We start from the raw sequence: 15,995 nt of genomic DNA, 5'->3' as shown, positions 1-15,995 counted from the left end.
TATTCATCACTGGCTACCAATGTCAAATATTTGGTTATTTTTAGACACATAGTCTTAGAGAGGAAACTCGCTACAAAATGATTCAAAGATAAGAATGTAAGAGATATTGTCAAACTTGTGTAAAGCAGCCATCAAAGGGAGTATCAAAATGTGACCTTTTAACACAGGTGGCTGCTTTATACAGGTCAGTTTGTACTATATTAAATTTGGAAGAACAAAATTGTGGCCTCTTAACACAGGTGGCCACTTAGAAAAACAAACTTTGTTTGTTAAAAATAATAATAATAATAATAATAATAATAATTAGTTACTTAAAAAAACTTCATTTCTACAGCAGTGACACCCAAGCACATTATTTATTCAAAATTAAAAAATAAGAGATTTACCTCAAGTTGATGTTCATCTCTACCCATATAACAGTAAATAAAATGTGTTGAGTGCATCATTAAATAAAACATTTCTTTGTTCATTCTTTGCACTTATAATTCCAGTCAGTGCATCATATCAAAGACCGTGGTATGTGTTATCCTGTCTGTGGGATGGTGCATATAAAAGATCCCTTGCTACTAATAAAAAAATGTAGCGGGTTTCCTCTCTAAGGCTATGTCAAAATTACCATATGTTTGACATCCAGTAGCTAGCTGATGATCAATAAATCAATGTGCTCTAGTGGTGTCGTTAAACGAAACAAACTTTTTCATCTAAATCCACATAACAAACACTAACACATCCCCTCGTATACCCTAACATCATACCACGAGCTTCAAGCATTGAGTACTACAAAACCTCCGTTACACGGTTCACCGAATTTGAAATTAAAAAAAAAAAAAAAAAATATACCTCCCTAGAAAGATAAACGCGGTTTTAAGAATCTCGCGTCATGTAGCTTCGTGTGTATTTAGTCGCTTTATGATGTCGAACAAAACGTCGCTTTGTCGACGCTTGAGAACGTAACATCGACAAGCAGCAGATCGAATCACTTTTTCGCTCGACTGGTTTTTAATAGACTGACAGCTGGGACTGTGTGCACTGTGGCGGAACCGGGCACACCGCGGCGGACAGATTTACGTGGCTTTATGAGGCGGCTAATATGAGCAAATAAACATTAAGACAGTACGCAGATCATTAGCGTTCAGCAGTCGTGTGACAGAACTAAAGATCCACCGATAACTCAGAGCATGTTTTGGGGTGTTTTTTTACTCAACTGGTGTGTAATGGCATATTAGTATGTCACGACATATTAAACATCCACGGATAACTCAGAGCATGGTTTTTTATTTTTATTTTTTTTATCAACTGGTGTCCATTGGCATATTAGTGTGTTACGGCATATTAAAGATTGACGGATAACTCAGAGCATGGTTTTTTATTTTTATTTTTTTTATCAACTGGTGTCCATTGGCATATTAGTGTGTTACGGCATATTAAAGATTGACAGATAACTCAGAGCATGTTTTTGTGTGTGTGTTTTTTATCAACTGGTGTGCAGTGGCACATTAGTGTGTCACGACATATTAAAGATTGACGGATAACTCAGAGCATGTTTTTGGGGTGTTTTTTTAATCAACTGGTGTGCTGTGGCATATTAGTGTGTCACGACATATTAAAGATTGACGGATAACTCAGAGCATGTTTTGGGGGTGGTATTTTTTACTCAACTGGTGTGTAGTGGCATATTAGTGTGTCATGGCATATTAAAGATTGACAGAATGAATGAATGAATGAATGTTTAACGACACCCCAGCACGAAAAATACATCGGCTATTGGGTGTCAAACTATGGTAATGCAAATAAATAAAGTGATGATCAACATCAATATAAAAATTCAAGGTTTAAACAAAAACAGTGTAAAGAACTGTGCAAAAATACAAATACAAATATCACAGAATTTTACGGACACCAAATTTTACTCTAAACTTCAGTTTGTGCTGTATTGGCCATTCTCAAAGAGAATGTTACACCCCTGCACCACGGTGAGGTTACAGCACGCGCAGGGGAAAGACTGACAGATAACTCTGGGCATAGTTGTTGGGTTTTTTTACTCAACTGGTGTTTGTGATATATTAGTGCATCACGGTATATTAAATGCTTGGTGGCATTTTAATGTACATTGGTATTAGTGGGATGTGGCATATTGCAAGTTCGATGTTATGTTGGTTGTACACTAGTATTATAAGCATCACTCGCACCCCCCCCCCCCCCCACCCCTCCAATCCAAATTCTGCAGATGGAGGGGCCAGAGATTACATGTACCAATTGAAATATGGATTTTAATTTTTTTTAATGAATATGGTCTGTTCTAAATAGATAAAGAATAAAAAATATAAACATTATCAGAAAAGTTAAAGTTTATTTTGTTAAACAGCATTACTAGAGTACACTGATTTATCAAGCACTGGATGTCAAATGTTTTGTAATTCTAAAGAAAACCTGCTACATTTCCCATTAGTAGCAAGGGATGTTTTACACGCACCATCCCACAGACATGAAAACACTTATCATGGCCTTTGATATACCAGTCATGGTGCACTGGCTGGAATGAGAAATAGCCCAATAGCCGAGTACTTTACCACATGGGCTACGCGTTGTCCCTAAACTGAACCGATGGCACAGCCACAAAGCAGAGACTAAAGAGAGAGAAAAACGACGAGGTGTGAAGGTTTTGTGAGATAATTTATCTGTGTTTACCATGTCTGTCAGTTGTAAAGACTTGTGGTTCTTTCTAATGGAGGGTGTAATCACCTGGCTGACTTGTTTGTTGTTAACCATTCGTTCCACTTCATTTCTCCTGGTGGTGGTGAGATGTGGCTCAATTAATAGAGAGGTTTCACAACCAGACCGATTCTGTGCCTGTGCCGGACCCAGTCGATGGAGAAGTCAGAGATTTATGACTGGGAGAAGGTGCTTGAACCTTAATTGGATACAGGCACGTTAATATGTTGTCGAGTCCAATCCAAGTAAACTGTTAGGCCCAAAACACACTAGATCTGGATCTGGATCTGGATCTGGGTCTGGGTCTGGGACTGGAGGTCTGGATCTGGATCTGGATCTGGATCTGGGTCTGGGGGTCTGGGGGTCTGGGTCTGGGTCTGGGTCTGGGTCTGGATCTGGGTCTGGGTCTGGGTCTGGGTCTGGGTCTGGGTCTGGGTCTGGGTCTGGGTCTGGGTCTGGGTCTGGGTCTGGCCACCCAGATCCGATGTGCTTTGGACCTTACTATTACCCGCTCTTTACAATTAAAAGACGTGCTACATGTAATACATTCATGGCTAATATATAATTTAAATAATAATAATAATAATAATAAACACTTATGAGGACGTTGCTATCTTTAAGTCACTAACCATGCCTATTTGTGAAACTAGCTAAATGATCAGTACTGTTGTATAGTTCTCTATGTTGCGACCAATTTGGTCGCATATGCAAATATTGTTTTCATTTGGCTTTTAAAATATGTTTTTCTTAAATGCCGGTTTTTAATTTAAGCATTGTAAATGTATGTATGAGACATAAAAACTTACATTTTTAAAGTATTCTGTAACTTAACAGTAAAAATACTGATGTAGCCTCAAATATTTCACACTTCTTAAAACTAAGGTAAGTGGCTTTAATTACAAAACAACAAATTAATAGCAATTATTACTTAGAAATATGGTTCAGCAGACTCCAGATAAATTTATTGAAAAACTGTCTACAGTTTAAAAAAAAATAGATAAGGGGGCCTTCAACAAAATAAAGCAAATTATTGACAAACTGTCTTAAACTGAATTAGGAATTACCTTTAAACAAAAGAAATTATTGACAAACTATTTGCAACTGAATTGAGGGCTCATACCTTTAACTAAATATAGTGAATTACTGACAAACTATCACCAGTTGAATTGAGGTCGTGTACCTTTAAACAAAGACAATTACTGACAAACTATCACCAGTTGAATTGAGGTCGTGTACCTTTAAACAAAGACAATTACTGACAAACTATCACCAGTTGAATTGAGGTCGTGTACCTTTAAACAAAGACAATTACTGACAAACTATCACCAGTTGAATTGAGGTCGTGTACCTTTAAACAAAGACAATTACTGACAAACTATCACCAGTTGAATTGAGGTCGTGTACCTTTAAACAAAGACAATTATTTCTGTAAATGAATTTGAGACAAATACCTTAAATTAAACAAATTATTGACAAACTATCTTCAAATTAAATAGCAAGCTATTACAGTGTATAACACATTTATCAAAATACAGCAAAGTATATATGACTGAAATGGGGATGTATTTCGAACTCAATAAAGCAAATTACTGACAGAACTGTTTATGAATGAATTGAGTATAAATATATACCTGTAAATAATTAAATTTCTGTTACATTTATTATATTTTAACATCATCCCACTGGTCGGGCAACGGGCAACTCTATTAACATGCCCCTATCCACGAGGGTTCAGGCACGCCCGCCCCGGATCCAGCCTCGGACTTCGCCAGTGACCAAATCCGGGGCAGATGGGGGGGGGGGGAAGGGGAGGGGGAGGGGGGGGGGGGGGGGGGGGGAAGGGGAGGGGGAGGGGGGAAGGGGAGGGGGAGGGGGAGGGGGGTCCAGCCATAGCAATGTGAGTTTGTTTATTTATAGATGAACGTAAACAATAATGTCACAAGGGAATGTCATATCTGATGATGTTTTCTTATTGTTTACGAAGGAAGGTTAATGAAGGAATGTTTTATCTAACAAGACACTCAACACATTCTAATTACAGCTATATGGAATCAGTTATTGCTTATGAGCCAAAACATTATTCCAAATAAAATAGGAACTGTTAGTTTTATTATTAGTATAGAATGTTTCAAATTTAATTATAAGAATGGTCTATTATTTCTTTTACATTCATCGGGGTATGAACAAAAAAAACAAGAATCTGCAAACTTATGTGACAACAGCTTCGCCAATTCACACAGTTGTAGATGATTGTTTTTGTTTATACTTCAATGAACGTAAAAGAAATAACAGACAATCCATAATTAAAGCAAATTATTGACAAATTATATCCAACTGAAATGGGAGAATACACCTTTAAATATAAAGCAATTATTGACAAAGTATCTCCAAATGAATTGGTGACATGTACAAATGTAACTTTAACAAACAAAAGCAAATGATAGATGAAAGATCTGTGACTAAACTGAGGGGGGGGGGGATGTACCTTTAAATATAAAGCAAATATAAAGCAATTATTGACAAAATATCGCCAGATGAATTGGTGACATGTACCTTTAACAAAATAAAGCAAATTATAGATGAAAGATCTGTGACTAAATTGGGGACATGAAACAATGATGATGTACCTTTAAATATAAAACAATTATTGACAAACTATTTCCATCCAAATTGGGGACATGTATCTTTAACAAAATAAAGCAAATGATTGACAAACTATCTCCAACCAAATTGGGGGAATTGTACCTTTAAATATAAAGCAATTATTGATGATCTATCCCCCAAAATGAATTGGGGACATGTATCTTTAACAAAATAAAGTAAATTATTATCATCCCATCTACAATTTGTAGCGAAACCCATTCACCTTTGTCGAGTGTTTTTCTGCTCAATGTCACCTGAAGGTGAAAATGTCCGGAGCGTTTTTCTCCCGGTTTAAAATAGATTCGTAAGATGTTAAACCTACTTAATGATCAATACGACGCTCCTTCTGATATCTCCATCAGCTCGTTGGAGATCCTCGTCAGATTATCGCCAATCAATATCTCTTAAAGGGACATTGTCCAGTGTCGACAAGTAAAAGTATACGGACCGAATGTACAAAGTCTGTTTATGTCTTACACACGTGTAATTACATACATTTCCAATGCTTAAACACCTGTGTTTAAGAAAAACAGTAGTACCACAGACAGGACAGCACATACCATTAGTATTTTAGGAAATCGAAGGCTAGTAGAGAACGTCGCTCGCTTTAAAACCGTACCTGGATACGCATGCCATAAACTGCTGAGGTTATTAAAACTGTAGTTCCGTTTGTGTTTTGTATTAGTATAATATATTATAGTAAGATGAAAATGCAGCTTTAAGACTATAGTTACATGTATGTTTGTATTTTTGTATTTGTAAAAGTATTACAGGAAGTCTAGTAGAGAACGCCTCTTTAAAAACAGTACCAGGCCTGTGGCCTAATTCACTAAACTCTTGCAACTTTGCGATCTCACAGTGCAATGCTAAAAGACTTGCAAAGAGGATGATTTGTCGTCTAGCAGAGCTTAAGAGACCTTTGTCAATTATAAAACTTTTAGAGTCTAGACTTGAGACTGTAATAGAGAGTCCATGACAACGCCATACAAACTGTCTGCGTGTGACATCATTTATAAGCATGGGCCCTGTATACTATTAAAACTGTATAGTTCTGTAAAACTTGTATTTTGTATTTGTAAAAGTACTATAGGAAAGGCTAGTAGAGAATGCCTCTTTAAAACATTACCAGGATACTTTTCCATGCCACAACTCATTGAGTTTATAAAAGTATTATAGGAATTTGAATGCTAGTAGAGAACGCCCCTTTAAAACAGTACCAGGATCCTTTTCCATGTCACAACTCATTGAGTTTATAAAAGTATTGTAGGAATTTGAATGCTAGTAGAGAACACCGCTTTAAAACAGTACCAGGATCCTTTTCCATGTCACAACTCATTGAGTTTATAAAAGTATTGTAGGAATTTGAATGCTAGTAGAGAACGCCGCTTTAAAACAGTACCAGGATCCTTTTCCATGTCACAACTCATTGAGTTTATAAAAGTATTGTAGGAATTCGAATGCTAGTAGAGAACACCGCTTTAAAACAGTACCAGGATCCTTTTCCATGTCACAACTCACTGAGTTTATAAAAGTATTGTAGGAATTCGAATGCTAGTATAGAGCGCCACTTTAAAACAGTACCAGGATCCTTTTCCATGTCACAACTCATTGAGTTTATAAAAGTATTGTAGGAATTCGAATGCTAGTATAGAACGCTGCTTTAAAACAGTACCAGGATCCTTCTCCATGCCATAAATCATTCCGCATGTTAATAACACCCTCTTTTCTACTTCTATCAGACTGAGATATTTTGATACATGAATTTTTTGTTCAAAAGAAACATGGAACTCATGGAAAACATGGAAAACATGGCATACCTGAGCAGTCCACCTGTTTGATACTTGACCTTTGACCTCCGACCTGACCTTTGTTCATCGATTCTAGAACACCTGGTGCTTCCCTCTTTGGTCATCTGTAAAGACATGTCGAACTGTCAAACATGTCACATGCAAAGAAACGTATTCGGTGTCACAAAGAGTCGTACTGGCTTTCTTGTTAACGTGACAAACGCTGTTGATATTTCGCTCTTAATGTCCAGAAAAGAAATACCCATCGAATGCAGTCTAGGAAGCAGGCTGTTGATATTACGCTATTAATGTCGAGAAGAAACGTATACCCGCAAACATCGTTAGGAAGCAAATTGTTGATATTTCGAGATTAAATTAAATGTCAAGAGAAAAGATTGAACGAAAATGAATATGGTTCAGAAGTTGTTAATTAACAGGAAAACCGTGTCAAAATAGTTTGTCAATAGAGACTGTTTTAACAAATTGAATTGAGGGGGCGGAGGAGTTGTTGCTAGCTACTCGTTTCATTTCAATTTATTTTCATTAACGTCACTGCATCCTAGTTCTTGAGGTATGTAGTTTTTCTGCTTCCTTTCTGCTTCACATAACAGTGGCGGATCCAGAAAATCCATTTGGGGGGGGGGGGGGGGGTCCCAATGACATGAGGCGGAATGCCAAGGGAACTTTGGGGGAGGTTTGGAGAGGGATTGTAAAAAAATATTAGATCCGCCTCTGCATAAACGTTTTGGTTTTTAAAATAAAAATTGGGGGTGGGGGAAAGGGGGTGAGAGCATTCATCTGAGGTACTTTGGTCGTAGAACTGAACTCCCTACTTCTTCAGGTATATACCTGTTTTGTTTGACACAAAATGTTTTTTTTTGTTGTTGTTCTTTTTTTTGGGGGTGGGGGGTTTCGGGAGAAGGATTCAGCTAAGTCAGCACAGTGCTTGCCTGAAGTGCTTGGATCATAGGATCAAATCTCCTCAGTGGACTTGATTCTCTAATTACCACCCCCACCCACCCCCAGCCCCAGCCCCATCTCTGCTTCCAACACATATATTATGTATTCTAGCATATTGTGATACAGATGTAACATTCAATAATCACTGGAATATGTTTTTGAGATTTCAACTTATTTTTGTGCTTATATCCAATTACGGTTCAAGCATGCTGTCTTGGGCACACACCTCAGCTATCTGGGCTGTCTGTTCAGGACAGTGGGTTAGTTTTTAGATGGTTAGTGGTTAGTGGAAGAGAGGAGGGTGTAGTGGTCTTACATCTACCCATTGAGTCATTAAAACTCGCTCTGGGTTTGAGCTGGTACCGGGATGCGAACCCAGTACCTACCAGCCTCAATATGTCCGATGGCTTAACCACGACACCACCGAGGCCGGTGTTTTGGAGATATCCAACTATCGATCCATTCCTTTTGTTTGTTTTGTTTTCTTTGTTAGATAGACCAACTATTATGTAGCTGTAGCTACACCACTGGGGCACATCGATTAATCAATCACTAGCTATTGGATGTAAAACATTTGGTAATTATGATTCATAGTCATCAGAGGAAACACACTACATGTTTCCTAATGCAGAAAGGGATGTTTTATAAGCACTTTCCCAATGGGAAAGACAGGAAGACACATACCACAGCCTTGCTACTAGTGAAAAAATGTAGCGGGTTTCTTCTCTATGACTGTGTCAAAAATGACCATATGTTTGATGATAGCCGATGATTAATAAATCAATGTGCTCTAGTGGTGTCATTAAACAAAACAAACTTCTTATTTCACTGGATGGTATGGCTGTGATGACCTAGGAGAAAATCTGTAAATTGACAATACACATGTATGTGTGTTATTGGTGAGTGTTGTCATAAAGAACCCATGATGTTCTCACCAATGGATATGTAAAGAAATTAAATTTATCTTTCTTTTTTCTTTCTTTTTTCAGAATCTGGTCAAAAGGCTAAAATATTACCATGATGTACTAACAAAAAACTGCAAAACAAGTGAGTACTTAAATTACTGTTGTTGTTATGGTTACTTGTATGCAGTGATTGAAATACTGCCATCGCGACCAATTTTTATCCGGTGAATATCACCACGGATAGGGTTCATTTTTTACCTGCCATCCCGTCGGACAGGTAGTTACTTTATGTTTATACTTTATGATCTTGTTTGGTCTGGCAGGTTTTGATTCAGTCCGGTAGAATTTGTAGCTTGCCAGACCAAATGTTTTGCAGAAATTTCAGTCAATATCGACACCTGGTATAACGAAGGAAATGTTTTATGTAACGACGCACTCGACACATTTCATTTACGGTTATATGGCATTCGACATATGGTTAAGGACCACACAAATATTGAGAGAGGAAACCCAATGTCGCCACTTCATGAGCTACTATTTTTGGTTGGCAGCCAGGGATTTTTGTATATGCACCATCCCACAGACAGGATAACACATACCATGGCCTTTGATATACCAGTCGTAGTGCACTGGCTGGAGTGAGAAATAGCCCAATGGGCTCACCAACGGGAATCGATCCCAGACCGACCACGCATTGAGCAGGCGCTTTACCATTGGGCTACATCCCACCCTGGTTAGTGAGAGAGATGAGGGTGTAGTGGTCTTACACCTACCCATCGAGTCATTAAAACTCTCTACGGGTGAGAGCCGATATCGGGCTGTGAACCCTGTACCTACCAGTCTTATGTCCGTTGGCTTAACCACGACACCACTGAGACCGGTACATACAATTAACACTTTACACAACACCCCCCCCCCCCCCCCAAAAAAAAAACCCCTATTAGATCAAATATTTTTATTGTTGAGAATAAGAATAAGAATAAGAATAATTTATTTGCATAACACCCACATATTGGGCAGAGCAAAAACAACAACATAATATATGTTTATATACGATAACAATAACATAAATATACATTAATTACATGAACAAGCATCTGAATCTTCTGTTTATATGTATCAATTAATAAAACATACTCGTATGTACGTGTGCAACAGTGTCCGACTGTTGGAAGCTGGGGGAGGTGGGTGGACACAGGCTGTGAAGATAATGTATTGTGTCTTCAACTTTAAAAATCAAATTAATAAATAACTCTTCAGATGCCTACACACCTGTTATATATTTGTATTGTTATTTAGTTTAAATAATTAATTTTTAATTTTTTATTTTGCTGGAGCAGGGGAGTAACTAATGTGTCCAAATAAATACAACAGATATTTATAACATTAAAAGTAATGTAATGTAAAGTATAAAATAAATAGTGCAAATGAATACTAGTTTCCCAAATTAAAAAAAAAAGTTATTTATTTTTGTGCTTATTTATTTTGTGCGCAATTCAATTAAGGTTCAAGCACGCTTTGCTGGTCACACACCTCAGCTATCTGGGCTATCTGTCCAGGACATTGGGTTAGTTGTTAGTGGTTAGTGAGAGAGAAGAGGGTGTAGTGGTCTTACACCTACCTACTGAGGCGTTAAAACACGCTATGGAAAGAAGCCTGTACCGGGCTGCGAACCCAGTACCTACCATTCTTGTGTCCGATGGCTTAACCACAACACCACTTGGAGCAAATATCTCTTGGTAGCCTATTCGCATATTTGAATAAAGACTTAATAAAGTAATTTTGATGTCATAAAATGTGTTTAAAAAGACCAGGACCCCCCCCCCCCCCCCCCCCACACACACACACACACACACAGGCAAAAACAAACAAACAAAAACCATATAAAAAAATACGCACGCATTAAGGACACAGAATTAATTTTCGTGTCGTGGTGTCACGGGATACATAAAACGTCATTAATATATGACTCGCTAACACGTGTCTTCGTGTTTTCCCTATTTATCACTCCGAACGGTTTGGCGGAATAAGCCGAACTTGTTTCCTACTTTCGCATTTATCAGCCGTGTCGCGGAGATGTCCGAATAACTCATCTGTGTCAAATTCGTATCGCGGACACCCACGAAAGATGTAGACCTGGGAAGCTGACATTAAACATATTTAGCTATGTAATATATGTTTACCGTACTCACAGAAGAATGCGAGAAAAATAACAAAAACAAAGCAGTAGAACAACAGGCCCGTAGCCAGGATTTTAAGGGGGGGGGGGGGGGGGGGGTCCGTTTATACTTATGGCCACAGACCACAATTAATTTCGCTATATGTTTTTATATAGCCTTAATGGCTATAACATTTTTATTAATATCAGCAGGCCCGTGGATTTTTGTATGTACCTTTGCCTGCCTGGGGTACACATACCATGAAAAGGACAACCCCTGCTGTTCAGCTCTTTCTCCCAGCATATTGGTTTAAATAAACACACCCTCTAAACCTGGCCGCAGTACACCCAGTTTACACAAAAAGCACTACTTTTGCATGGGCCGGAATTACCACAAACAAGTCTTTAATGTCAACATGTTACACATGTTTACAAACTACATGCTCTCCCCTGTCACTTGTCAAATAGTTGCCACTTCATAGCTGCCTGTCATGAAATAATCACAGTCAAACAGCAGACTACTTGCGCGGACAAATTTCCGGATAACTGTAATTTGAGGCCTTATGGTGAGGCTTCGTGCCTCACACGAGGGCGCGAACCGTTGACGAATATTGAAAAAAAGAGTCAGCCGTAATTGGGGGGGGGGGGGGGGTTGACCGACACCCCGACCCCCCATTGGCTACGGGCCTGAACAATAACAGGGCCGTAGCTAGTAAAATAAGAAGAGGGTGGAAGTAGTTAAAATAATTTTGGGAACATTAATATTTTAATTTTTAAAACACAAATTACTACGGGGTTAATGATGCACACCAGCACAAAAGTCGACCCTGTAAATATGATATTAAAAAACCTGTCAATTGGCAGGATTCGACCCCACTGCATAGATTCCCATGACATTTGACAGCCCGCGACCTTAACTGCTCGGTCATCGGGACTTCCACAAAAAATAGAAGACGAAGAAGAAGAACAACAAAAATAAGCCCCCCACCCCACAAAACAACAACAAAACCAAAATACCCTCCTATCCCCGACCCATCAACCCCCCCCCCCCACCCCAAAACACGCTCAAACCAAACCTACTGTACAGTTGTTTTTAAGTACTATTTTCCTTCATCTTACCAATATTTAACTAGATGGTTAACAAATGAAGGGTCTGGCAGACGCTTTGCGCGCCTCTCACTCCCCATCCCCCGTGTTGTAGGTATAAATAATATGTATTGTCTGTTTAATGCTTTTTGTGTCCTGGTTTCATCCACGCGCATTATAAGATAAAACTAAGCAAAGACGTGTCAACTTTCAACCATGATTCATATTCACATTTATTTATGTTTCGAATCATATCACTTGCCAAGATGTCTAGAATTTGGCGCGAGAATCATGTTGCCAGCTTTGCGTCACTTGGCGGGAATTCTCCGCATATCGCGCATGCCAACTCGCCGCTGTTATCTTTCTCTCCATCGCTTCTGTTCGACCTTGACATTGCAAAGAGCATGTTGGTTCCGGTACATAAGTGCTCAAGAAAGAAAGAAAGAAAGAAAAAGAAAGAACTGTTTTTATTTAACGAAGCACTCAACACATTTTAATTACGGTTATAGTATGGCGTCGGACCTACGGTTAATGAAAACAGAGATAATAGAGAGGAAATACGTAACTCCACGTGCTTTAAAAACAAATTAGCAGCAAGAGATCTTTTATATGCAACATTCATCAGTTAGGCATTTGTTAGATAAGCCCCAGCTCAGCCAACAAACGTTTCACTAACGTTCGCGAACTATTTTATTGGTTCCCGACGTGGCTATTTGATTTACCGTGAAGCGCCTAAACCAGTCTTGCGGACGTTTTTCTGCTCGTTCTGGTTGAACTTAGCCCAGTTGTGGAGCACTGGCTGGCACTAGAAATTGCCCAATGAGTCCACTGACGGGGATCGACCCTAGACGAGCACTCTAATTACTGCTGGGCTACACCCCGCCCCTCTTAGGAAAGAAGCAACATATAAAGTTTGTTTTGTTTAATGACACCACTGGAGCACATTGGCTTATGAATGTCAAACATTTGTTAATTCTGACATAGTCATTAGAGAAAACCCGCTACATTTTTCCTAATGCAGCATGGGATCTTTTATATGCACTTTCCCATAGACAGGAAAGCACATACCACGGCCTTTGTCCAGTTGTGGTGCACTGGATGAAACGGGGGAAAAAAAACCCAATCAACTGAATGGATCCACCGATGAAATGCGATTCTACGACGCAAGCACCTCAAGCGAGCACTCAACGGAGCAAAAATATTGTCAACAGATAAGATCATGTGTTCTATAGAGATGTCGTTAAACAGAACAAACTTTCCAGTCCAACTGTTCACGAGAGCCCACCCTACTGCAAACGCCAAAGTTTAGATCATCCACGTTCAGCGACACTAACGTTCGCGAACTATTTCACCGGTCTCCGATCTGTACACTTGGTTTAACGCATAAGCGCATAAACCCATTTCGCGAACGTTTTTTTTTTCTGCTCGGTCTGGCTGAACTCTAACCCGAGTACTGTACCGTCCAATAGCTAGACGGACATTTGGACGATTATGGTCGCTCTCACAATAGTCCAATGTCCGTCTATTTCGCGAACGGTAGAGTACTCAAGCTAACTAAACTCGGCCCATCTGTTCTGGCGCGAAGAATAAGTTCCGTCATCAAATTACTCCGCCGTGTTTCTTCGTTCGATTTATTAGATCTATTTGACTACATTTAACGACGCTTTTCTTGGCCAGTATTGACTTTGCAATCAAAGACAATTATTGACAATTTTCATTAGCCTCCCGATTCTGTTAGGAAGACTTCATTATACTTACAACTAATTTGGGACAAATGGCTCTCATCGATCTCAGGGAAGCGGAGTAAAAAAAAACCCAACGTCGTCTGATGAAGAGACGCGAAGATGGCTTTCTCACACGCGACGTTGGGGATACGTTGCTCCGTGGTAGAATCTCCGCTTGGCGGGCAGGGGCGGCCGCAAGGTGTGTTCTAGAGGCGGCAACTTACAGAAATGGCGCCTTCACTGTCGCGTATACAGAGAGACAGTCGGGGTTCGAATACCACCAATTTCCGCTCCAAGAAAATTTGCTCGAGGATGGTTTCGAGCACCACTGCCCCCCCCCCCCCTCCTCCCCTGCACGTGCTCCTGGATAAAAGACGGTGTAGTGGGCTTACAGATGCACATTAAAACTCGCTCTGGGCTGGAGCCGATAGCGGGATGTGAACCCAGTACCTAACAGCCAATACACCATCGAGGCTCGTCTTATTTAAACTACGGGGCGGGGCTGGACGTAGCACGGTCGTAAAGCGCTCGCTTGATCGGTCTGGGATCGATCCCCGTCGGTGGGCCCACTGGGTTATTTCTCGTTTCAGCCAGTGCACCACGACTGTCATATCAAAGGCCGTGGTATGTTCTATCCTGTGTGGGATGGGGCATATAAAAGACCCCTTGCTACTAATGAAAAATGTAGCGGATTTCATCTCAAAGACTGTCAAAATTACCAAATGTTTGATAAATCAATGTGCTCTAGTGGTTGTGTTAAACAAAACAAACTTTTTAAAAATTATTATTTAAACTAATAATTTTCGTGCTTTAATATCACCAATTAAAAGTTCCAAGACCGTTGTCCCAGGTTATTTCAAAGAAAAGAATGTTTTATTTCACAACGCACTCAACACATTTTATTTACGGTTATATAGCGTCAGACATGGTTACGGACCACACATATTTTGAGAGGAAACCCGCTGTCGCCACTTCATGGGCTGCTCTTCCGATTAGCAGCAAGGGATCTTTTATTTGCACTTCCCACAAGCAGGATAGCACAAACCATGGCTTTGTTGAACCAGTTATGGATCACTGGTCGGTGCAAGTGGTTTACACATACCCATCGAGTCTTGCGGAGCACTCACTCAGGGTTTGGAGTCGGTATCTGGATTAAAAATCCCATGCCTCGACTGGGATCCGAACCCAGTACCTCCTAGCCTGTAGACCGATGGCCTAACCACGACGCCACCGAGGCCGGTCAGGTTATTTCAAATGCCTGGGTTGTTTATTCAGGATAAGCTATAACTGCAATTACTTATTTCATGATTCAGTAAATCAATGTGCTCTAGTGGTGTCGTTAAACAATAAAAACTAACTTTATTTCATGATTCGAACCTTAAGGAGAGGCCACACGATACGAGTGCTTCGTACGAGAATAGCTGATAACGACAAGACAAACTTTACGATTTCATCGGTTGCTATGCAATCGACTATTCACGTACCCATTGGGCTACTTTTCGTTCCAGCCAGTGCACCACGACTGGTACATCTATGGGATGGTTCATATAAAAGAACCCTTGCTGCTAATCGAAAAGAGTAGCCCATGAAGTGGCGACAGCGGGTTTCTCTCTCAAAATTTGTGTGGTCCTTAACCATATGTCTAACGCCATATAACCGTAAATAAAATGTGCTGAGTGCGTCGTTAAATAAAACATTTCTCTTTTTTCACGTACGATGCACTCGAATCGTGTGGCGTCGCCTTTAATGTCCAATAAAATACCCCCGTATTCAAATATGTCAGATTGCTAGTAGTTACTAGTAAAGTAACTAGTAAAGATTATAATCGAAAATTGATTGGTTTGGCTGCACCAATGTGATGATCGATTATATATTTCTGCCTTAAAAATATCATTGGGTTGTCCTTTTTACGAGTTGATCCATGTGCCCTTTTCTCCATCCCTAAAAAAAAAAAACCTTCTGGATTCGGCTGTGCCCTAGATCTATCCTTGATACCTAAAAACCTTATGGCACAATATAC

The 15,995-nt window shown here is 39.6% G+C and overlaps 1 protein-coding gene and 1 long non-coding RNA gene across 4 annotated transcripts in view; one reads left to right on the top strand and one right to left on the bottom strand.

The window, feature by feature from the left end:
• LOC121387322 (frizzled-5-like) overlaps window positions 1–15,995 on the top strand; it is a 146,376-nt gene that overhangs the window by 76,307 nt on the left and 54,074 nt on the right. For all 3 annotated transcript variants that reach the window (XM_041518345.1, XM_041518343.1, XM_041518344.1), the window contains exon 2: window positions 9,092–9,149. The gene's annotated coding sequence lies outside the window, so the exon portion shown is untranslated. The remainder of the gene's footprint in view (window positions 1–9,091; window positions 9,150–15,995) is intronic.
• On the bottom strand, window positions 2,657–11,184 carry LOC121387323. Its single transcript, XR_005959789.1, has 3 exons — window positions 10,907–11,184; window positions 7,173–7,267; window positions 2,657–2,911 (listed from the first exon to the last, which is right to left on the bottom strand). It is a non-coding gene; the product is annotated as an uncharacterized LOC121387323 (long non-coding RNA).

Source organism: Gigantopelta aegis, chromosome 13 (assembly GCF_016097555.1).
Source record: "Gigantopelta aegis isolate Gae_Host chromosome 13, Gae_host_genome, whole genome shotgun sequence".
Lineage (NCBI taxonomy): Eukaryota > Metazoa > Mollusca > Gastropoda > Neomphalida > Peltospiridae > Gigantopelta > Gigantopelta aegis.
This window is presented reverse-complemented; position numbering and strand designations above follow the sequence as displayed.